This window comes from Cebus imitator, unplaced genomic scaffold (assembly GCF_001604975.1).
Source record: "Cebus imitator isolate Cc_AM_T3 unplaced genomic scaffold, Cebus_imitator-1.0 Scaffold63, whole genome shotgun sequence".
Taxonomy (NCBI): Eukaryota; Metazoa; Chordata; class Mammalia; order Primates; family Cebidae; genus Cebus; species Cebus imitator.
In genome coordinates this window covers 3,962,327-3,986,031 of record NW_016107378.1, presented here as the reverse complement: position 1 = coordinate 3,986,031, position 23,705 = coordinate 3,962,327, and the positions used below count along the sequence as shown (strand labels likewise).

General features: G+C 43.0%; 1 long non-coding RNA gene across 1 annotated transcript in view; it reads left to right on the top strand.

Moving 5' to 3' along the window:
- Window positions 1–9,093, top strand: part of LOC108305459 — a 94,349-nt gene extending 85,256 nt beyond the window's left edge. Inside the window, exon 3 of the long non-coding RNA XR_001825746.2 lies at window positions 8,766–9,093. This is a non-coding gene — a long non-coding RNA (uncharacterized LOC108305459). The remainder of the gene's footprint in view (window positions 1–8,765) is intronic.
- The last annotated feature ends 14,612 nt before the right edge of the window (window positions 9,094–23,705 follow it).

Sequence of the window (23,705 nt, the reverse complement as noted above, 5' to 3'; positions counted from 1 at the left end):
CCAAGGGGGGGTCCCCTTAGCTATGTCAGAGCATAGAAAGAGGTCAGGACTAGAAAATTCTTATGGTGTTCATGGGGGTGGGGGGTGACACCAGGGAAGAGAAGGGTAAGCGGGAAATGGGATGGGGTTGCTTCAAGGAGATGTGACTACATTCCTTTGACTCCATCTCAGTGAAGCAGGTCAACCCTATTCACCTAAAATCCCAAACCTGAAACTGAGTAGTCGGAGCACTGGGGGAGTGGGGGCAGAGTGAAGACTGCCTTTTGGGGCACCACCATATTCTCCATAGTGGTTTGACTCACAGCCCTTTGACAGGGAGACATTACCTGTGTTAGAGGAAGAGAGATGTGAGAAGACCCTCCCGGGATGTTGGCCACTGACCCTTGCCATGACAGCAACCAGAATGCTTTCCCACTTCCTGCCTTCAACTGCTCTTCCCATGCCACCCCACACCCTGCCGCGGGACACTCATTCATCATCACCAAGAACTGCCAATGGATTGCTCCATGCCCTCCAGCACTGGATACTCGTTCTTTGCCATACACTGCTTCCCAGTCTTGCCCTACAAAGCAAGAGAATGCTCCCCTAGAGAGGAGAAAGAGCTCAAAGTGATTGTTGTAAGGGAATGCAGAGGAAACCTCCTACTGTCTCCTCTGTCCTCAACTTTATGGGCCACCTTCTGGTCTCGCATATGGCCATTTCTTTCCATCGAGGATAGAAATGGAAAGTTTCCAGTGGGAAAACACTCCTGGAGAGAGTGCAGAGTAGGGGCACATCCCATAAAAATCCACTTTGTGTCCAGGAGACCGACTGACTGTATTTCATCCACGCGTCTCAATCTAATTTCCTGTGGATTTCAGATCATCTTTTATTTCCAATTATGCTGCTGTTCACATTATCGATTTGGAGGATACAAATGTTGAATGACAAAAGAGGGAGAAGACGAAGGGGGGGAGGAGAATTCCATTTTGCCTGAAGGATAAGATACTCGAAATGCCACCCTGCACAGCATCTCCGAAGCGTTCATCAACGTGGCAGAGGCTGGCTCAATTATCTTTGTGTCAGATGATTATCTGAGAGCTTAATTTAATCTCCATTATCCTCCCCCGTCATATTTCAATTAAATCTGCTATCAGAGTGTTAACACATCTTTGAAACTGCTATTTCTTCAGTTAATTTTCCACTAAGAGGTGCTGGAGAGTAACAGATGTCATAATTATGCAATTATTAAGTGTATTTGACACTTGCTCTCTCAGGATTTTGTGGTTAGGGTAGGAGCGTTGGAAAATTAACCTGATGACAATATGCTTCCGTTGTGATCCATAGCGTCACTGCAGGCTGAGGGACTGTCCTCCCGCTGTTTCCAAGGCTGACACCAAAGAAGATAAAGGATTAACTGATTGTGCGTCAGATTCGTTTCACTTTTGTATATCTGGTAAATTGCATGAGTTCATTAGGCTGAGAAGTTCAGAAGCAGAAGTTTGGTTTTTTTTTGGACAGAAACCTTCTTCAAGACCTCAAGAAGTACAGCAAGTACATCTTAGGTAATATCATAAAGTTGGCAACTATAAAGTTAAGGGCAGTTAATCTTGACTTTAAAATCTTGGGTTTTAGTTGGGGATTGGATGCCAAAGAATTGTATGACCTTGGTTAAGCCACATCCTCTCTCTGAGCTTTGGATCTATGGGGAATGTGCAGGCTCAAAATTCCATAGTTTACTACTTCTCCCAGCTTTACCATTCCCTGAAAATTATTACAAGCTGTCTATTTTCTCTCTTCCATCAATATCATCTATGCCTATAGCTATTTAAATCCTCAAATTTGTTAAAATCGAAGTCTGAAAAGATGTGTCTATCTTTTGGTCTATAGTACATACTCATTAAGATCAAAAGCTCATCAGGTCTTCAAAGCCTGATTTTGACATTTACTAGCTGTGTGATCTTAGACAAATTGCTTACCCCCTCTGAGCTTCAGTTTCATCCTCTATAAAATGACAATTATAATCTATTTCACAGGATTGTTGAGATGATGAACTAAAATTGTATAAATCATAGTCCATTACTATGTGTCCGTCTGGCTCATGTCTAGAAAAGGAGTTGGAAATGCATAAGGGAAGTCGAAGTGAGGAATGGATATGCAGACTGCATGGGTGTGGATATCCTTGGAAATCTCCTTCTGACATCACATAAGGGTTTCCATAGTATAAAGAACATGGGTGTGTCCTTGCAGGCTTGAGAGGTCATCCAGGTGGAGCTCTTGCTCTTAAGCACAGAGGGAACCTTCTCACACACACTACCTGCTGTTGGAACAGTGGGGCTAGGAACCCAGTTCTCCCTTCCCCTGGTCCAGGGACATTTCCTCACTGTACTTGGCCTCTTAATCCATCTGAATCAGCTTTATGTGAACTCCCGGTCACCAGTCTGCCAAATCATTTTCAGATCTTTTTCTGCTCTTCATCAAACTCAGGAATTTTCTTCCCCATTACTCCTCCAGTTCTACCCATGTAAGATGAAAGGTAGATAATGGCCACCTACAAGCCAACGGACATGCTTATGGGCGTTGCCTGGAAGTCTTCATTTAAGGGAAATATTTGGAAGCCAAATAGATAAAAATAGGTCAAAATAAAACTACTCTGATGAAATCAGTATTATGATATTGGTAGCTCAGTGTGCGTACTTACACCCCTCTGTCCCTGCAGGTTTCTGAGGAAAGCTTGGGTCTTGTAGAGGACGTTTGGAAAACAATCATTCCATGTCATAATTTTTGCCTGTAGAGAATTGCATTGTGTGGATGTAGAAAATACATCTGACTAGTCTCCTTTTGTTGGGCATCTAGGTTGTTTCTGATTTTTCATAAAAAGAGCTGTAAGAAACTGGATATTCTGTTTATGTAAAACTCCCTTTTGTGGGGATAGGAACCTAGACAGATTTCCTGTCTGAGAGGTGTCACTTTCTTTCTCTCAGGGAGGATATTGAAATTGGTCAGAAAGACCTTAGTGTGGACCCCTGTATTTCTCAGAGGCATGAAATTAAGTAAATTATATGACCATTCTCTGGCATTTAGGTGTTTGGAGTCAGTAGCTCAAGTCAAAGAGGGACTTTATTGTATCGACAGTGGTGGATTCCAAGGATGAAGCCTTCAGGTATTGCTGGATCAAGGGGTTAAATGATATCATCAGGTTTGTTCAAGCGCCTCCTGCTCACATACTGCAGGGAGCAGCCAGGTTTCTTTCATACATCCAGGGAAGGAAGGGAGTTACCAGAACCAGGTTTGGTAACTCTGACAAAAAGAGAGTTTTGTTTAGTTTTTAACCTAATACCTTTCCATCAATCTATTCTCATAGTCCCCATCTGCTGGATACTTCTTATTTTCTCCTACAGATTCATTCTCCACTTTTCTTACCCTTTTAAGAATGGCTTCAGTGGCATCCTTTCTCCTCTGGCTTTTGATTGGACTTGGCCAATGAGAAGCCACCTTCATTTGCTCATGCCACCTTGACAAAGTACAAAAAACCAAGTGGCTTCAAACAACAGAAACTTACTGTCCCACAGTTCTGGAGGCCAGAAGTCCAAGATCATGGTATCAGCAAGATTACGCTCCCTTTGAAACCTGCAGAGAAATCCCTCCTCTCCTTTTCCAGCTTTTGGTGCTTCTAGCAATCCTTGGCTTGTAGATGCCTCACTTCAGTCTCTGCCTCTGTGGTCACATGGCTGTCCTCTCCCTATGCTTCTGTCTCTGCATCTCTCCCCTTTTCATAAGGACATCCATACTGGATGAGGGGCCCACTTTACTCCAGCATGACTTCTCTTAACTAATTACATCTGCAACAACCTTATTGCTACATGAGGTCACGTTCTGAGGTCCTGGGGCTTAGACCTTCAGTATAAGGGCCACATCCCACCCATAACAAAGACATTCGCAGCAGAGAGAGAGGGAATCAGGGAGTGATGGGATATCTATTTCCCCTGGGCTGGGAAAGTGTAGTACATTCCCCACTTCCTCCACCGAAGGCCACACTTGCTGTCGGAAGGCTCCCAGGACAGCTTCTAGGATTCTGGTGGCTTCTTGTCTTTGCCTTCTCAGAGTTAGGGGTGGTGGCAACTCCCTGATTTGCTAACCTTTTTGCTTCAACTTATCAATTTCCCACCATCCAAGCTTCTTCAGTTGTCCTGCTTGAATACACCCTCTCCCACATGGCAGAAGGGAGCCCCAAACACAGATGATAGGGGAGCGTGTCTGGAACTCTAATGTATATAAAAATCCCTTGAGGCTATTGTTAACTCATGGAATCTGAGGAAATAGTTCCAGGAAAGAGCAGGGCCGAAGATTCTACATTTGTAACAAGGTGTATTAGTCCGTTTTCACATTGTTGATAAAGACATACCTGAGACCAAGAGGAAAAAGAGGTTTAATTGCCTCACAGTTCCACATGGCCGGGGGGGGGGTGCTCAGAATTATGATGGGAGGGGAAAGACACTTCTTACATGGAGGTGGCAAGAGTAAATGAGGAGAATTCAAAAGTAGAAACCCCTGATAAAACCATCAGATCTTGTGAAACTTATTTCCTACTCCAAGAACAGTATTGGGGAACATCCTCCATGATTCAAATTATCTCCCGCCAGGTCCCTCCCACCACATGTAGGAATTGTGGGAGTCCAATTCCAGATGAGATTTGAGTGGGGATACAGAGCCAAACTGTATCACAAGCTTATCGGCAGCGATGCTGAGGCTGCAAGATGGACCAGAATGTGGCATCAGGCCATGGCAGGAATGAGCAACAGGAGGAGGAAAAGTCACAGTGCCTACCAAGGGCTGGAGATGAGGAGATGAGCAGGAAAGGGACGTGGCTAAGTCAGAAAATTAAGCCTTTTATCATGTCCACAGCCAGAGGCCTTGTCGGATTGTGACTTAAGACTAGCAGGGTGTTTCACTGAATGGGATCTGTACCACTTCTGGGAAGGGAAGTAAGAAGGAAAGTAAAAAGTCACACTTTTCTGCTTCCTCTAGTATATTTTCACTATAGTCTTATCTGCACATTATTGCCTTTTAACAAGGGAAGACACACTACCTTAGAAAAGAACGCTCAGACCTTTCCAGCTACCCTGGCCCCACAGACCTCAGAGACATTGGTAGAAGGCCAATCACCAAAGCTGTTTGCAGGCTCAGTGGATGCTCTGGAAACTCTGGGAACCGGGAAGTTTCATCTCCAGGGCCCCAGCTCCTCCTCCTCTGTTCTGTGACAGTTGTCATCTACCCCCACTGTCAGTGCAAGTCCCTGCACAGCCTCTTTTGGAAGGGGCCAATTTAGCTGAATCTCACCTCCCTGTGTCTAGAACTGAGTGACTCAAGGTGTGGGCCATAGAATGATGCTCATTCGCTGTTTGCTACCTCTCCATGATGAGGCAAGGCTAGAAATAAAGAGGAAGTACTTAGAAATGTAATCCAGCAAGCTGACCTTACTGAGACATCCAAGTGCTATCACACAAAATACTGCTACTACCACTGCTACTACTAATAATGGTCTTCAGTAAACTAAAAACAAAAGACACAGAGGATTTGAGATGTACCCTCTAGAAGTCCTTATCCCAAGGGAGGGAATCCCAGGTCAGGCAGTCTCTAGTCAGGGGAACCTGTAAGAGGCCAGGGACTCCATTTCCTCGGCCTCTGGAGTTGGGCTGTGTGGGTGGCAGTCACTCTCTGTGGCCTTCCTGTGAGGACATGCTGAATCAGGGAAGTGGGATCTCTGTGAATATTACCTGCACTTCAGCCCTCAACTTCCACGGCAGGAGGTCTGCAATTTAGACACAGCAAACGTTGGCAGTAAAAACACTGACCAGAGACAGTTAACAGCAAGCGTTGGCCATGAAAGTGCAGACGTTCCTTTGGTGGACCTTTCCACTACAAGACCAAAGACAAGTCTAGTTCACCAGCCCCACACACATGGAATTCCAATGTGTGCCCACTGAGACTCCACTGCAGAACCCTTTTCTGCTTTCCCAGTTTTCTTTCTTTCCTTCCTTTGCCCTTTTCCCTCTTCTCAGCCCTTCAGCCTTTTATTTTTCACAATGCAATCTAGTGAAAGACCGCCCCATGGAAGGTTTCATATACAAGAAATTACTATTTTTATGCACTCTCCCTTAGGGTACGCTCAAGCACAATCCATACTTTTGTGGGCATTTTTTTCCTATAATATGTTTGTAGCCGGAATGTGGAACCAGCTCTGAGAAAATTAAACAGAACAAGAGAAGGCATGTGCCCCACAATTAAAGGAAACACTCCAAGTAGCAATGGGAACCCAACAGGACAGTGTGCTGTGCCAAGCGAAAAATGTGCAGCTGGAAAATCTGCCAAGTGTCCCTGATTTGTAAAGATTTTTTTTCCATATTTAGGTAAATTAATGTAATTATTTAATGCCTCCTGCAATGGTAATAGGATTGTGCTTGGGCCCTTTCAACATATGGTGCTGGCACCAGAATCCTCTTTGAGAGAGGAAAAAGGTGGGGGCAGAGCAAGGCCCAGATCACATTTGCTGGGTTTCATGTTGGAGGTCTGCCTGGCCCTCAGCCAGCATGAGAGGACTGGGACAATTGATTAAGGTCCCTTTACAAGTTGGTGGGTACAGCAGGCACAAATGCCACCTACTGCCATGATTTATGCTCCTTCCCCAATAACCCTGCACACTCCTTTGGGAAGCCTGGACTTTGAATTTGGAATCCACCTGTGTGCAGCCTCTTTCTTCCCTAGGACTTCCAAAAGTTACTGAATGAAGAGGAGGCTGAGTTTCTTTGCTTTCTCTTAAGCCACCCCGTTTCCAAGGACGCCACCATTTTTAGTTCCCTGATTTGAGTGCAGGGATGTCTAGGAGAATTGTACAGATTGTCCCATACTCAAAAATTTTGTGTTGAAAACCATACATAGCAGACGGAAAACCCACTTAAATCCAAAATTTGGATGAATTCTTTTGAATATAGCCTCTAATAACAGAGGCCCATGAGGACACAGGCCACATACATTGCCCAAAAGACAACAGTATAAACAGTAGCCTTTAATTTAAAAAAATTAGAATATTTAGTTTATGCACGCAAAGAGTATAAGATATATTGCCTGTTTTGCACAATGTTTATAACCTCAGAAAGGAGATGAGATAATAAATGATATAATTCTGCTAGGCATCCCTGTACATAGGTCAGGGAACTAAAAATGGTTACAACCTTGCAAACAGGGTGGCCTAAGAGAAAGCAAAGAAACTCAGCCTTTCCTCTCCCAGGAAGTTTTCAAAGTCCTAAGAAAGAGGTTGCAGGCAGGTCGGTTGCAAATGCAAAGACCATGCTTCCCAAAGGAGCGTGCAGCATTATTGGAGAAGGAGCGTTTTTCTCCTAAAACAATCATAAACAAAGGAAGACAACGAATGGGGTAGTGTGGACCCTTGTCTCCATGCTATAGAAAGTTCAGGGAAATAAATGATTGCATGCCACAGTTGAAACTGCCTTAGAGGACTGGGTAGGACTTGCTTCCTCAGATAGAAGGGAAAGATCCATTTCAGGTAGTTTATACAAAGTTCGGGAAGCAGGAATAAAAATGATGTGGTTAGGGTTTTATGAGGAGTGGAGTAAAGAGTACCTTCAGGGTAGGAGGGGAAAATGAGATTGGATAAGCAACCTTGGAGAGCTGTAAAAGCAAGTTTTCTAAGGATAAAAAAAAAAAAAAAAAAAAGCTGTTGGCCGTGTGTGGTGACTCACACCTGTAATCCCAGCACTTGGGGAGGCCAAGGTGGGTGGATGACTTGAGGTCGGGAGTTCGAGACCAGCCTGACCAACATGGTAAAACCCCATCTCTACTAAATACAAAAAAAATTAGGCAGGCATGGTGGCACATGCCTGTAATCTCAGCTACTCAGGAGGCTGAGGTAGGAGAATCACTTGAACCTAGGAGGCGGAGGTTGCAGTGAGTCGAGATAGCGCCATTGCACTCCAGTCTGGGCAACAAGAGCAAAACTCCATCTCAAAGAACAACAAAAAAAAGCTGTTACATGCTCCAAGATCTCTAAACTCTCATTTTTCTGTGACAGTTAACTTTCAACTCACAATGCCATTATCCTTCTTCCAGGATAATTTCTATTTCCCCTCTAGGGATCAGTCAAGGAATTGATGCTTCTGTGAGTCTCACAGTGGTTGAAGGAATGGCCCCCAGTGGACATCCTCAGCTTCCTACCTTCTTATGTTGATGAGAATAGCCTAGGCTGGAAGCCAGCATCTGAATCAGAGGGCCCTAAAGTCATGAGAAGTGACCAAGTGGCCAGTTCCATGTGGGATTGTTCCATGTTTATCTCAGATGCCATGGCAGTTTGTAGCCAGAAGAGCTGGACTGTGGTATATATGGATATTGGCTCTGAACTGATAGCTGCATTTTTCAAAGTGTAAATCCGAAATCTAGGTTAAGGCACTGAGAGAACCCTTCCAGAGTCTTGGGGGCCCATGAAAGACTTTCCAATTCTTGAATTTAGACCACTTCTTCATTATTTCCAGACACATTCAAAACTGCACATACTTCTAGAAGTGGGGTTCAGTGTTTTCTTCCGATGTGACATCCTTTCCACAACTTTGTTCATAACAGTCTGATAAATTAATGTAATTATTTGATGCTTCTTGCAATGGTAACTGGATTGTGCTTAGATAGACCCTTTCAGCATATGGTACTCTTTGGGGTAAGAAAAAGCAGGGACATATCAAGGCTCAGATCAAATTTGCTTGTTTTCCTTCCACCAGGAAAACAAAGAAAAGGAAAGAAAAGGACTGTACTTCAAAAAATGCCAAACATGAGAGCGTGTGATGAAATATCCATCTGCACTGTGGAAGCCTGACATCTTGATGCATTGAGACCTAGGGGCCAGTAGGTGCCTAACCAATATGTATTCATCGAATATGAGCTGAATGAGTAAATGAATGAAATTGTAAAAGTCCTGGATTCTGAACCTGAGCTTGTCTTTAACACGCTGTATTGTTGTCAAGTCACATCTCCTCTGGGATTCTCTCTTCATTTGCTAAATGGGTATATTTCTTTTTTTTTTTTCACTTAAATAAATAAATTAATCAAATGAGATTATGGGTGCAAGAATCCAGCTACTGCAGTTGGTGCTTTACAAAGGAAAAGGATGACCATCAGTACTGCTGTGTACATATATTCTTGGAGGAGTCAGTTAAACAGTCTGACTAGCTATGGCATTCAAGACACCACCCAAACAACAGAGGGATTTTCCCCATCATGTCTTCTGACACTAGATCTCAAAGCAGATGTGAACAGTTTTGATTGCTTTTTCTGTATAGGCAAGATAATGTAAAGTGTGAGAGATCATCAATGACTAAAGACCTTTCATTCTAGGAAGGCTCCCTCAAGTCCATTAGGAGTCTTAACACCTGAGTTTTATTATTCTGATAATTATCAGTTTCCATGATTTTAGCAGTTCTCTGACCCAAGGAAGGCTGAAAATATATCAGAATAAGATCTTTGTAGAACACCTATCTACTCATTTATTAACTAATTCACTCATTCAGTGACATTTTTGAGCTGTTGCTCTGTTTTGATGATATGCTCCATGACAGATTTTTTAAACACCGTTCTCAATAAACTTACAGTTGTGTTGGAATAGATATTATTTTAAGTCACATCTTCATGGAACTCGTAATAAATTGGTATTATTTGCAATGTTAAGAAGGATTCTGAGGTCACAGAAAGAATGACAAAAATGTTATAATCTACACACAGTATTTCCAGTGGGTATAGTAGGGGAAAGCAACCATATATTTCCTACACATAAATGAATGTAAAAAGAAGGCAATGTTCTTCAATCTTAGGACTTAATGTTACTGTATTGATATAATACCAGCTGCTCTCAAAATAATCCCCAAAATATAATGGCATAAACATAATAGAAGTTTACATTACACTCACATAAAGTCTGAACTGGATCTTCCTCACTGGCCATTAGCTTGTCTCCAGGTGGTGATTCAGGGATTCAGGTTTCTTTTATTTTGTGGCTCTGTGATCTTTAACATGGAATTTCTAGGTGATTGTGTTCTTCTGTAGGAAGCTAGCAGAAGAAAAAAGGAGGGGGATTGCAGGCACCCCTGCTTCTCAAGTTCTTTGGTCAGAAAGAGTCACCCAGTACCTTTGCTCACATTCCGATAGTGACGTTCCACAGCCCCATATGGGTGCAGGAAGACAGGGAAACATAGCCCTGGCTGGGAAGCAGTTTCCTAGCAACCAGACAGTAACTTTGGTGAAGAGGAAGCCATCTCTTCACAGTATCCTGATTTCTCCCAATCATGTTTGCTTGAGCTCATTTTTGTCTTTTCTTCAATGAACTTGAACCTGACACCCTTTATCCAGTCTAAATCCCTGTATATAGAGACTGTTCTCATTCAGCTTCTAAGACAATCATTTCTAATTCCCTTCTGACTTGCTATGGAGCAAAACTAAGAGACAGATCACACCTCTTCATGTTCAGGGCTCTGCCAGGTGTTGTCAGGCGGAGCTGTTTAAGGAAAAATACCCAGCGGAATAGACAACCATGAAGCTCCCTGTGACTTGGCCCCAGGGAGAATGCAAGGACCTGAGCCTCTGCTCCTTAAGCCCTTTACTGCGACTGGACCTTTACAACTCAATGTTTGAAGCTGTGGGACTGCTTAAATAAACATGCTATTCTAACAGTGCCTAGCAGCCCAATATACAATTAATTTTACTGTATCTTGCAAGCCATATGGAGCCTTTATTGCAGAGGACAGCATCAGATCTTTGTATAAATACTAGCAGATAATTTTATATAATTTCATTGTGGTTAAGCGGTGTTTTTTTCTTTCTTTTTAATTTAACCCCTGTGATTGCTAATTATGAGGCTCCTCCTGATTTCTTCATCACCCTGTCCCATGAAGCATAAAGGAGAATCACTGAGTGACCGAGTCATCCGCACTGATTCCTCTGGAGTGTCTCTCTCTAGCAGTTAACTGTAGCGTTTTTTCTGGAGCAGGAACAAGGATGAAACCAGCATCTGGACTCTGCTGCGGAATTGGGCTACCCAGGCAAAGCCAGGAATATGTGTCTTCCTCCACTCTCTTTCACAGACTCTCCACTCCAGGGGAGCAGGCAGAATGACTCAGTGAAAAGAGAAAGCCAAGACTGGGTTTATATCCAAGCTCTCCCTTTACTTGCTGTGTGAACTTGGCCACGAGGCAACTTCTATGAATCTTATTTACTCACTTATAAAATGGGAATGCTAATTCCCCCTTTTTGAGTTGTTGAAAGGTTGACTTGAGCTAAACTAGCATAGTACCTGTGGAACATCATGGGGTCAGGTATCTATCTATTAGGGCACAGTGATGAAATTTCTTATAACAAGAAACTCCTTAGCTCTGTGCCTTAAGACCATCTAAGTTATTCCTCACTTACTCAAAGTCCAGTGAGGGTGTTTCTGGTAGGGGAGCTCTTCAGAGTGACTGTCTTTCAGGGGGTGTCTTGAGAAGTCAGCTTCTATACTGTGTGTCTCCTCCTCTTCCTCCTCCTCCTCCTCCTCCTCCGTCTCCTCCTCCTCCTACTCCTCCTACTCCTTCTTTTTCCTCTTCGTCTTCTCCTTTTAGATGGAGTTTTGCTCTTGTCGCTCAGGCTGGAGTACAGTGGTGCAATCTCAGCTCACTGCAACCTTCACCCCCCAGGTTCAAGTGATTCTCCTGCCTCAGCCTTTCGAGTAGCTGAGATTATAGCCACGTGCCACCACGCCTGGCTAATTTTGTATTTTTAGCAGAGAAAGGATTTCTCCATGACTGATCTTTGAACTCCTGACCTCAGGTGATCCTCCCATCTCTGCCTCCCGAAGTGTTGAGATTACAGGTGTGAGCCACTGCACCTGGCTCTAGGCTGTCTTTTATAGCCTTGGAGGACAAGAGAGAAAAAGGTGGTGGAAGAGACTGTAGGAGGCATTCCGGCCAGCCCTGAACATGGTGCATACATCATTTTTGCTTATGGTTCATTGGCCAGAATCAGTCAAGGCTCCCACTTAAATGCAATGGGTAGAAGTGTGAATATGGGAAATGTAGTTTAGCTGAATAGAAGAAAAGGGAATGGGACATGAATGAACACCAGCAGCATCTGCTACAGCAATCAATAAAGACAATGCTCCTCCCCTTCCTCTCTGGAGTCTATGTTCCCCCGGAGCCAGCACATAAGCTTTGAATATCCCTGCAGACACCCTCGCCTGCCTCCTGCTTGATGTCTCTTGCTCTGCACCCTACTGTGCTGGGTTCTGCCTCCTCTTGCAGACTGGCACATGATACTGCATCTTGGGCAAGGGATGACTCTCTGAGTAGCCACCGATGGGACAGATGAAGTGACCTGGAAGCAGTCAATCTTTATCAATGAGAAATAAAAGAGAGAGCTGGGCAGATAAATCTCCCTTCTTCCTCTCTCCTGGGAAGTGCCCTTGTGTGCAGTCTGTCCTTGCAGCCGAGGACAGTCTGCATGTCACTTTGTGGTGCATTACAAAGTGGTGGTCAACGCACTAAGGTGCGTACCGCATTGCTTCAGACCTTCCTCGTGTCTCACCCTCGCCATTCTGTGCTCATACATCCCACATGAAGTACGGCATCCCGGTGGTTGCCATAGACTCTATTTGCCAGATGACTAGGGCTAAGGGTGCTGTCCTTCCATTATTAATTATCTATTCTATTATTGATCCTCTCCAGCTCTTAGGTCCTGAGTTCTGATAGCACCGAGCTAGTTTCAGATCCTCAAATGAGGCACTCCTTGCTCTTGTCACCCCTAGGTCTTTGCCCAAGCTCTTCCTTCTGCGGGAGGACCTCTTCACTGTAAAACAGCTGCTTTTCCAGCTCCTGTTCAAGATATTCATCTTCGGTGACTTCCAAGTAGACCCAATCTCTCCCGTGATTTAGCTGCCTGCACAGTACAAGCAACCTAGTAGATGACTTAAAATAGTTTTTCAATATATGAGTGATGTTCTTGCTTCTTTACTTAGGAGACCCTCCTGTATGTGCCTTTCAACGCAGAGCTATAATAATAATATTTATAATGATAACCAAAAAATCATCCTTATTAAGCACCTGCTCTGTGCCAGCCTGTGCTGGCCATTTCATAGTTGTTTATTGGCTTCTGTATTCCTCCCAGTTGCCCTGCAAGGTGGATAAGTGATTTGCTCAAGGTCGTGGTTAATGAGTGGCAGCGCTCGGATTTGAACCCAGCCTAGTCTGATTCCCAAGCATGTTCTACTATTTTTTACTCCAAAATGCTGCCGGTATTGACGCTCCTGAATGATCCGACAGCCGCAGGCCAAACCATCCCACAGGCCGTGGAATCACATGGATGGACAAGAAACGTCCTTGCCCCTTGGCCTGTGCGTTCTCGGGTGGAGTCCGTCTGCTGGGTGCGCTGCTTCCTTTCAGGGCTGTGCGGACTTTCCTTCGCTGCATGGATCAGGATGCAAGATGGACTTCCCCCCACCCTCCGAATCAGTCTGTTCCTCCTGGGGCCATTCAGCTGACAGCTGCGGAAAGGACAGCGCCTGCTGAAAAAGGGTCCATAATTTCCCTCTGGCAAGAGACGGCAGCCCAACTTTGGAGGGGACAATTAGCGTGCTCTCAGCTGGAACAATGGGGAGCAGCAACAGATGCTTCTCGTCCCAGGGACGCTCCGAACCGCAGCCTCCTGCTAATGGGAGGCTTTCTTCTTCCCTGCCCGGGAAACCTGGCAGCCTTGCCAGCAGCTCGGGTAGGGTGGGGGTGGGGTTGGCTGCTGAGCTGGGAGGAGAGCGGCATTTTCAGCGCAAACCAGAGGAGCCGGGCCTGCAGGAGTCAGTCACGGCTCTCTCGGGGGCTGGTGCGCCACCCCACCTTCCTCCCGGATGAGCAAGGAACCAGAGCCATTTCTACTCTGAAGCAGGGTTTTGGCAAACTCAGAAAATGTTGCAAGATGGTTAAGAGCCAGAAATCCACAGCGGACCCACGTGAGTCTGAGGCCCAGAATGGCCATTGACTAGCTGTTGCCCTCGGAAAAATTTTTAACTTCTCTAAGCCTCTGTTTCCCCATTTATAAAACGAGGAAATAGTAGTATGTACATTACATATTTATTTTGGGAGATGAAATAAAATAATATGTGAAAACACTTCCTTTACAGTGAAAGTGCTGAAAAATACCTTTAGCGTCAAGCTCTCTCTACAAAGAACTGTTTGTGTTGTAGGTGCCTTTGTCTCTAGGCGCTAGTACACAATCGCTCCTCAATAAATACATAATCAAGCCAAGCGTAATGGCTCAGGCCTGTAATCCCAGCACTCTGGGAGGCCAAGGTGGGAGGATCGCCTGAGGCCAGGAGTTCAAGACCAGCCTGAGCAATATTGCAAGACCCCGTCTCAAAAAAAAATCATAATAATAATTAAATTAAAAAATAAAAAATTCGTCAGGCATAATGGCACATACCTGCAGTCCTAGGAGAGGCTGAAGAAGGAGGATCACTTGAGCCCAGGAGTTCGAGGCTATAGTGAGCTGTGATCAAGTCACTGCATTTACGCATACATAATCAGATTTAGAGCCATTTAGAACTAGAGGAACTTTTTAAAATCCTCTAGCTTAATGATATTCAGGTTGTTTACTTGGAGGTTTAGGGGATCTGGAGACGTTCTTTTGAATATTTATTAACCATATTGTGGAAATTTAAAAAAATCAGCTGCTCATAAGTTAATAAAATACACTTTAGCTTATTGGTGACCCCAAACATGTTAAATTGTGTTACCAGGATAACTTACATCTCTGAAGATTCAGAATGAGGCTTAAGTTGCTGTTTTGGTTAAACTGAAGAATATGAGATTGAAAAATAAGCATTTGCTATCTGAAAGTGTTTGTGAAAATCTCCTCGTTTTGCATGAAACAAAATTCAAAAATAAATTACATGATCATAGCAAATATAAAGTTGGCTCTTTCTTCCATTACTGTAGATTTCAATGTTTGGTTTACATCGAGGCCTACTACTGTTCTTATTTATATACGTAAATGCTATATGTTTGAAAATACTATAACATACATGAATACTAATTAAGTTCTACCATTTTCTTAATATATTGGGGTTCCTTGCACGATGTCACAGCTTAAAAATAAAATCCAAAAACTATTGATTGTCTTCATTCCCTTAATTTTGAAGATATGATTCCAGATGCAGAGAGGAAATTTGTTCGCCTAAAAATCACTGGTGTGGAACTGTAGCCCGTAAAAACACTCCTTTACTTCTCTTTTTCCAGGCACCCTCCGTCATTTCCCATTCAGAATCAGTGTCACCAATTTATTTCTGACTTCCAGGATGAAAAGCAAAATGACCTCAACAACATCTACAAGGCACCGTGAAATCCACCTACCAGCTGGGTGCAGTGGCCTGTGCCTGTGGTCCCAGCTCCCTGGGAGGCTGAGGTGAGAGGATCACTGGAGCACAGGAGATTGAGGCTGCAGTGAGATATGAATGATCATACCGCTGTCTCTGCAGCCCGGGTGACGGAGCAAGACCCTGTTTCCAAAACAACAAACAAACAAACAAAAACTTAGTGCTGAGTTAGTACTCAGTTAGTTTTCAGTGATTCTGGCCATGTTGTGGCCCCATCAGAATATTTTGACCCAGTATCAGAGGGTAGAAAACCCTAGATGTGGGATCCAAAACTAACCTGCTACTTAGCCTCGCCAACCTTCAGAGTCCAGATTTCAGGAGCTCTAGCTAAGCCTCTAAGGCTGGTTCGGGGAATGATAATAAATTCCTTTCTGCTCTCCTTATTTTTTCTTCAGCCTGCCTTTTTTCCTCCCTGTTTCTTCCTCCCTCCCTCCCTCCCTCCCTCCCTTCCTTCCTTCCTTCCTTCCTTCCTTCCTTCCTTCCTCCCTCCCTCTTTTCCTTCTTTCCTTCCTTCCTCCTTTTCTTCCTTCCTCCCTCCCTCTCTCCTTTCCTTCCTTCCTACCTTCTTTTCCTTCCTTCCTTCCTTCTTTCCTCCCTTCCTTCCTCCCTCCCTCCTTTCCTTCCTTCCTCCCTCCCTCCCTCTCTTCCTCTTTCCCTCCTTCCCTCCCTTCCTTCCTTCTTTTCTTCTTTCTGTCCTTCCTCCCTCCCTTATTCCTTCTTTCCTTATTTCCTTCCTCCCTCCCTTCTTTTCTTATTTCCTTCCTTCCTCCCTCCCTCTTTCTCTCCCTCCTTCCTTCCATCCCTTCCTCCCTCCTTCCTTCCCCTTCTCTTTTCCTCTCTTCCTCCCTTCCTTCCTCAAATATCAGTTGAGCATTTTCTAAGGCCAAAAACTGTTCTTATAGGATGTTAAATGAAATTTCTGTTCTAAAGGTGTTCACATTCTAATGGGGGAGACGTGTAAGAAATAAACATACATAAATAAGTCTCATAATAACAGTATAAATGTATTTAAAATGATGAAGATGCCCATTGCTGCCTCAGCTGGGCGTATCCCTCTCTTGACGCACCTCACACTGCCAAGAGGGTCCCCTGACGGGGCTCAGTGGCACCACTTGCCACTATGAAGGGCAGCAGAGCACTGGGCTGTCACTATTCCTCAATCCCTTGTTTGGAAGAGCAGCTGGTCTCGCTCCATCTGAGGTGCACTTCAGACGTGTTACCCCCCGCATCAGCCTGAGTACATGGCATGTTGTCTTCAATGGCTACTCTCAGGATTCCACCGCGGCAGGCTTTCTGGGAAGCTCTGACTTTGTGTTGGGATAACTTCTTGAGTGAGGTTGTGGGGTGCAAAGCTGGGAGGGCAGAGGGACATGGTTACTCACTCCCACTGAAGGTAGAAAGGATCCCTGTGGCAACTGATCAGGGCTACTGGCCACTGCTTGGAGAACCTCTCACACCAAGTCTCGGCTTCCAGTGTGTTAGGGATAAGTGGGCAGCTGCTCTGGCACCCTCCAGCAGATGCCATCCTGTGACCCCCATGAGCAGTGACCTTGGCTTATCTGAATCACTTCAAGGAACATGGCTGCCTGGTCACTCACTCAGAAATAAAAAAGCCTAGAGACACAGCAGTGAATAGGACAGAGACCTCTCTCCACATGAAACCTCCTTTCCTATGGGAAGAAAGATGAGTAAGAAACCCATTGTTGATGGTCAGCTTTATGTATCGACTTGGCTATAGTATCCAGTTATTCAATGAAACACTAATCTAGGTGTTACTATGAAGGTATTTTGTAGATGTGGTAAACATCTGCAATCAACTGATTTTATATAAAGAAGATTGTTCTTAACAGTCTGGTTGGGCCTCGTCTAATCAGTTGAAAGACCTTAATAGTAAAACTGAGGTTTCCCTGAGGAAGAAGAAAATCTGCATGTGGACTGCAGTGTCAGCTCCTGCACAAGGATTTCCAGCTGGCTGAGCTGCCCTACAGATTTTGGACTTGCCAGCCCCCAAAATCACAGAAGTCAATTCCTTGAAATAAATCTCTCTATAGATGTGGTGTCTCTCTCTCTCTCTGTGTGTGTGTGCATGTGCGTGTGTGCATGTGTGTGTGTGTGTGTCTATATATGTATATCATAACAGTATACATATATATATATATATATATATATACACACAATATATATGGTTACATATATATTCTATATTCTATGGTTCTATTTCTCTAGTAGAACTCTAACTAATAAACCAGTCAACAATTGCAACAACAGTAAGAATAAGACGTAATCAGAGCAGGAGAGAGCTCTAAAGGAAATAAAAAGGGCAATGTGATATAAGGTAGTGGTGAAGACTACTTTGGGGAGGGTTGCAGGGAAGCATCTCAGAAAATATTTGACTTGAGACCTGGAAGATGAGGAAGAGCCGGTCAATGAAGATTATGAGAGAAAAGTACAAGACAATGAATCAGCAGGTGCTAATGCAGGGGTGAGTAGAAGGGCTGCTTCTCCAGTGAGGCTGGAGCAAGAGGAGTGATGGGAGGGAGGAGGGACAGACAGAGGCTAGATAGTCTGGGAACAAGCATGTAGATGCCGTTCTAGTGCAGCCATAGGAGAGTTTTAAGCAGGGACTTTAGGAAATCCACTGGGCACGAGTTTCTTTATTTGTAAAGGGGAGACTTTCATTCCCTACCAGGCTCTTTTACAGATCGGCTTTGAGGATCACATGCAAATATGGTGTGTAAAAAAGTCTTCAAAAACAGAATGTGCATGCCCAAGGTGACAGAAGACTTTTATTAAGCAAGGAGGATGAATTGAACTTGTGGAGGCAGGAGCACAGGTCCTCTTGGATTAAATGCAAATCTACTACAAAGCGTGATCTACTTTGGCTTCCCGGGGATACATCGGGGCGTGGCTGTTCACACACCTTAGCTTTTCCAGCTACGCTGAGAAGGGTATTCCACAGCCATGCTGAGAGATCTTCTCTGAGCAGCCCTCTGACTGATGACTGCCCCTCCCCTAAATGAGTTCCTTCTGCTTCCAGTCCTTGGAGATCAACAAGTTGATTTATACTCACCACCAAATCAAGATGAAGCAAGTGAGAGTGGCCCTCACCTTCCACTCTCCATATCATCACCCTTCAAAGAGCTAGAATCTGGTCTTAGTGGAAGGAAAGTATTAGACAAGACATATCCTGGGACAAAGAAGTAACAGTGATTTTTACTGGTGCACATAGTTTAAAAGACCATGGCTGTTTCTATACTAAGGTATGGTTGAATCCAGAAGAGCAAATTAATGCCATCAAGAATGTTTCCCCTTTGCCATGTCTCCTTTTTCTGTTGTATTTGGCTCCATTTTCAGACATCTCTTCCCTTGGAGAAGCAGCACGGCACTAGTAATTGAACCAACTCTAAGAGAAAGAGAGATCCCCTCTGGCCAATAACTCCTTATGATTCCATATTTCACTTGGGTCCCTTGCCAGTACATTTGTAACCAGTTGGCAAGATTTCCCATGAGGAAACTAGAGGATTTCCAGTGCAGCCCATGGACCTTTGGTCCATCCAACTTTCCTTAACACTTTTTGTTGATGTGGCCTATGCCTCATCTCTGTTCCATCTCAGTACATTGAAGGATGTTTCAAAAATTTATTGCTGACTTAGGAGACATGAACAGAGTGTTAAAGGGTTGTGGGATATGACACAGAGTTGGCTTCAAGCCAAGAGGTTCTGATGAAGCAGAGATCATGAGGCCATTGTAGTTTGATTTTGTGCTTATGCAGGAACGAAGAGGGGAGAGGGGAGAGGCTTTCCCTATATCATTGTTTCCTCTTTCTAAGAATCCTCCGTGTCCAGAATCATGACAGCAGCTCAAGGAATCAGAACTCCAAAGGACTTTAAACAAATCTTTCCTGTGTATAGGATAGGTTTAAACTTAAACCACACAGAGTTACATTGCTTTTCATTTGTTTATCTATTTTAATTTTATTGCTAATATGTATAATACGTATAAAAATTAAGCTTGTATCTACATAAAGGAAAACCTTACAAATAAATGCACAGTGCCCCTTTAAAATCCCTTCTTTTGAACCCTGGTCTCCTCTCACCTCCACAGAGGTAGTCACTGTTACCAATTTGAGATGTAAACATCCAAGTCTTCTTCTATCATTTGCATATGGAGAATTCACATCCTTCTGGAAAATAAAAAATATTGTTTTATGATCAAATGATTTAATATACAGTGTTCAGCTGTATATATTACACAAAAATTTGTTTTTTCCCCCAACGAGCCTTTTGTCTTAAAGAAGACCCCATGTTGACAAATTCACATTCACTTCATTATATTTAACAACTATGTAGGTATCATGGTTTATTTAACCTGTTGATGAATGCCTAATTTGTTACTCATTTTTTCATCTAATACAAGCTGTGTTACAGTGAACATCTTACATGTGCTTTTCATGCACATGCATTTTTCTAGGCTAGATATTGAGAGGTGAATTCCTGGACTATAGGGTAAGCCCACTTTTCATTTTAGAAGATATGTTCAAATTAATCACCCTTTAACATGGCTGTACCGATTGCCACTCCTGCCAGTCTACAAATTCTTTAAAGAATCATTTTCTTTGTATCTTGGCCGGTATGGGTGTTCAGACTCTATTTTCCTTATTTGTCCTCTTGTCCAGTTGCTTCCAGTCTTGGCATCCCTGTTGATAGAGCCGAAAGTACACTTTGGCTTTGCTAAGCACACAGAGGTAATTGATCAGACAAGTAGCCGACAGCTTGGCTTCCATCGCACAGTCTTCCGGAGAATGCTTTGCTTGTTGTCTGTTTCCTGATGCAGTAAAGGCTGCTCAAAACCAAGCAGCTATTGACTGGGGCTTGGAATTATCTTTGTTATAAAGATATTTGACTTAAAATACAATTCCGCTTCTATATTAGGCGAACATTTATCTTACGTGTAGCTTCCCATATATTTCTTTTTTCTATTGTATTCTAGCTTTAAAATAATACAACAGAAATTTTCTAAAAAACTAAATGAAAATCAAACTACACTGCAATTAGCATGGATAAAATGGAAGTATAGGTATTGATTTTGACAGCCAACTATCACATGGGTCAACTCTTCACACAAATACTGGGTTGCTGCTCCATTTTTAGCTGTAAAGAAACCACTAATAATCTGGCTCAATAAACAGGCACATTGAAGAACTGATCTAAGAGAATCTTCCATCTGATTTCTGGTACACATTTTCCCGTTAACTTTTAACATATGTAGCCCGCAGGCATGCTACACACAAATCTCCAGCCTTCCAAAGAGCCAATGATCAGTCACAGAAACGTGTAAAGATTTGAGAACACGTGCAATTTTCACTTTATATGTTTTCAGTGAGCAACTATTCCGAAGGTACTTTTCTCACCACTTGGCTGTAAAAAAATCTTCAATGCGGTGGCACTCTGACAAAGTTACACATTTAATGAACACACAACCCTAAGGAATATTTCTTCAGATTTGATAACTGCTTCACTGGCATTCAAAGACATGCTAACTAGAGATGATGAAGCTAGTTGGAAATAATTCTCCAGTTCACCTAATTATAACAGAAAGTCTCCAACATTCTGTTCTACCTTGTTCAACATTTATTGAAGAATGGGCATGGGCTGTGTTTATGCTTGATCAGTAGAGAAAGAAGTTAGTAACCCAACAATTAATGTAAATAAGCATCCATTGAGAATGTTTACATAACCTGTTGTTTTTCTCTGATCCCCTACATAATTTGCTGTATTTCTTCCTCCTTTGGACAGATCCCTCTAAATGGCATATGCTGTCGTAAGGCTTGTCTCTTAGATTCCTTAAGGGGAAAGACCTATCTTTCTTCAGTGACCCCCATGGCTCCCATTATCAAGGTATGGGATTTAACAGGCACTGAAAAAATATTGGTTAAACTGTTGGACACCTCAGGAATTCCCATTTACCAATCAAATTAAATATACTACCCAGAAAATATTCTTATCAATTCACAAAGCAATTTTTCAAAAGCACCTGCAAATATTTAAAAGGTAATTCCAAGTTACTTCCTGTGTTTGAAAATATCACCATAAATTATCCTAAAAATTATGAACAGTAATGAGCGTGCTTGAAGTTAAGAAGATAATACAGGTTCACACTGCATACTCCTAGTCTAAACACGTAGCAATAATAGACATATTGGTTAGAATAATAGGCAAATCCTTATACCTGATAAGAGAAGAAATGAAGGAGGGTGACTTCTGGGTTGGCTGATTCAGTGACTGATCAGCATCAAGGGCCCGAATTCTTTTTATTTTTCAGCACTTCCCTCCTCAGTATGTTGGCTTTGTCTTCAGATTGACTCCCTCAAGGTCACAAAATAGCAGCTGCTACACCTCACATCACCTTACATCAACATTCTTTTTTTGTTTTTTAATTTGGGCTTTTCTTTCTTTTTATTTATTTACTTATTTATTGCATTTTAGGCTTTGGGGTACATGTGAAGAACATGCAAGATTGTTGCATAGGTACACACATGGCAGTGTGATTTGCTGCCTTCCTCCCCTTCACCTATATCTGGCATTTCTCCTCATGCTATCACTCCCCACCTCCCCACCACTCCATCCCTCCCCCATTTCCCCCCAACATATCCCAGTGTGTAGTGCTCCCCTCCCTGTGTCCATGTGTTCTCATTGTTCAACACCCGCCTATGAGTGAGAACATGCGGTGTTTGATTTTCTGCTCTTGTGTCAGTTTGCTGAGAATGATGGTTTCCAGGTTCATCCATGTCCCTACAATGGACACAAACTCATCATTTTTCATGGCTGCATAATATTCCATGGTATATATGTACCACATTTTCCCTGTCCAGTCTATCATCAATGGGCATTTGGGTTGGTTCCAGGTCTTTGCTATTGTAAACAGTGCTGCAATGAACATTCGTGTGCATGTGTCCTTATAGTAGAACAATTTAAAACCCTTTGGATATATACCCAGTAATGGGATTGCTGGGTCAAATGGAATTTCTATTTCTAGGTCCTTAAGGAATCACCACACTGTCTTCCACAATGGTTGAACTGATTTACACTCCCACCAACAGTGTAAAAGTGTTCCTATTTCTCCACATCCTCTCCAGCATCTGTTGTCTCCAGATTTTTTAATGATCGCCATTCTAACTGGTATGAGATGGTATCTCAAGGTAGTTTTGATTTGCATTTCTCTAATGACCAGTGATGATGAGCATTTTTTCATATGTTTGTTGGCCTCATGTATGTCTTTTTTTGTAAAGTGTCTGTTCATATCTTTTGCCCAATTTGAATGGGCTTGTTTGTTTTTTTCTCGTAGATCTGTTTTAGTTCTTTGTAAATTCTGGATATCAGCCCTTTGTCAGGTGGGTAAACTGCAAAAATTTTTTCCCATTCTGTTGGTTGCCAATTCACTCTAATGACTGTTTCTTTTGCTGTGCAGAAGCTGTGGAGCTTGATTAGGTCCCATTTGTCTATTTTGACTTCTGTTGCCAATGCTTTTGGCATTTTGGTCATGAAGTCCTTGCCTACGCCTATGTCCTGAATGGTTTTGCCTAGATTTTCTTCTAGGGTTTTTAAGGTGTTAGGTCTTATGTTTAAGTCTTTAATCCATCTGGAGTTAATTTTAATGTAAGTTGTCAGGAAAGGGTCCAGTTTCTGCTCTCTGCACATGGCTAGCCAGTTTTCCCAACACCATTTATTAAACAGAGAATCCTTTCCCCATTGCTTGTTTTTTTCCAGTTTGTCGAAGATTGGATGGCTGTAGATATGTTGTGTTGCCTCCAAGGCCTCTGTTCTGTTCCATGGGTCTATATGTCTGTTTTGGTACCAGTACCATGCTGTTTTGATTACTGTAGCCTTGTAGTATAGTTTGAAGGCTGGTAGTGTGATGCCTCCTGCTTTGTTCTTTTTGCTTAGAATTGACTTGGCTATGCGGGCTCTCTTTTGGTTCCATATGAAGTTTAAGGTGGTTTTTTCCAGTTCTGCGAAGAAGGTCATTGGTAGCTTGATGGGGATAGCATTCAATCTGTAAATTACTTTGGGCAGTATGGCCATTTTCACGATATTCATTCTTCCTAATCATGAACATGGAATGTTTCTCCATCTGTTTGTGTTCTCTTTTATTTCGTTGAGCAGTGGCTTATACTTCTCCTTGAAGAGGTCCTTTACGTTCTTTGTTAGTTGTATTCCTAGGTATTTTATTCTCTTTGTGGCAATTTTGAACAGAATTTTGTTCTTGATTTGGCTCTCTT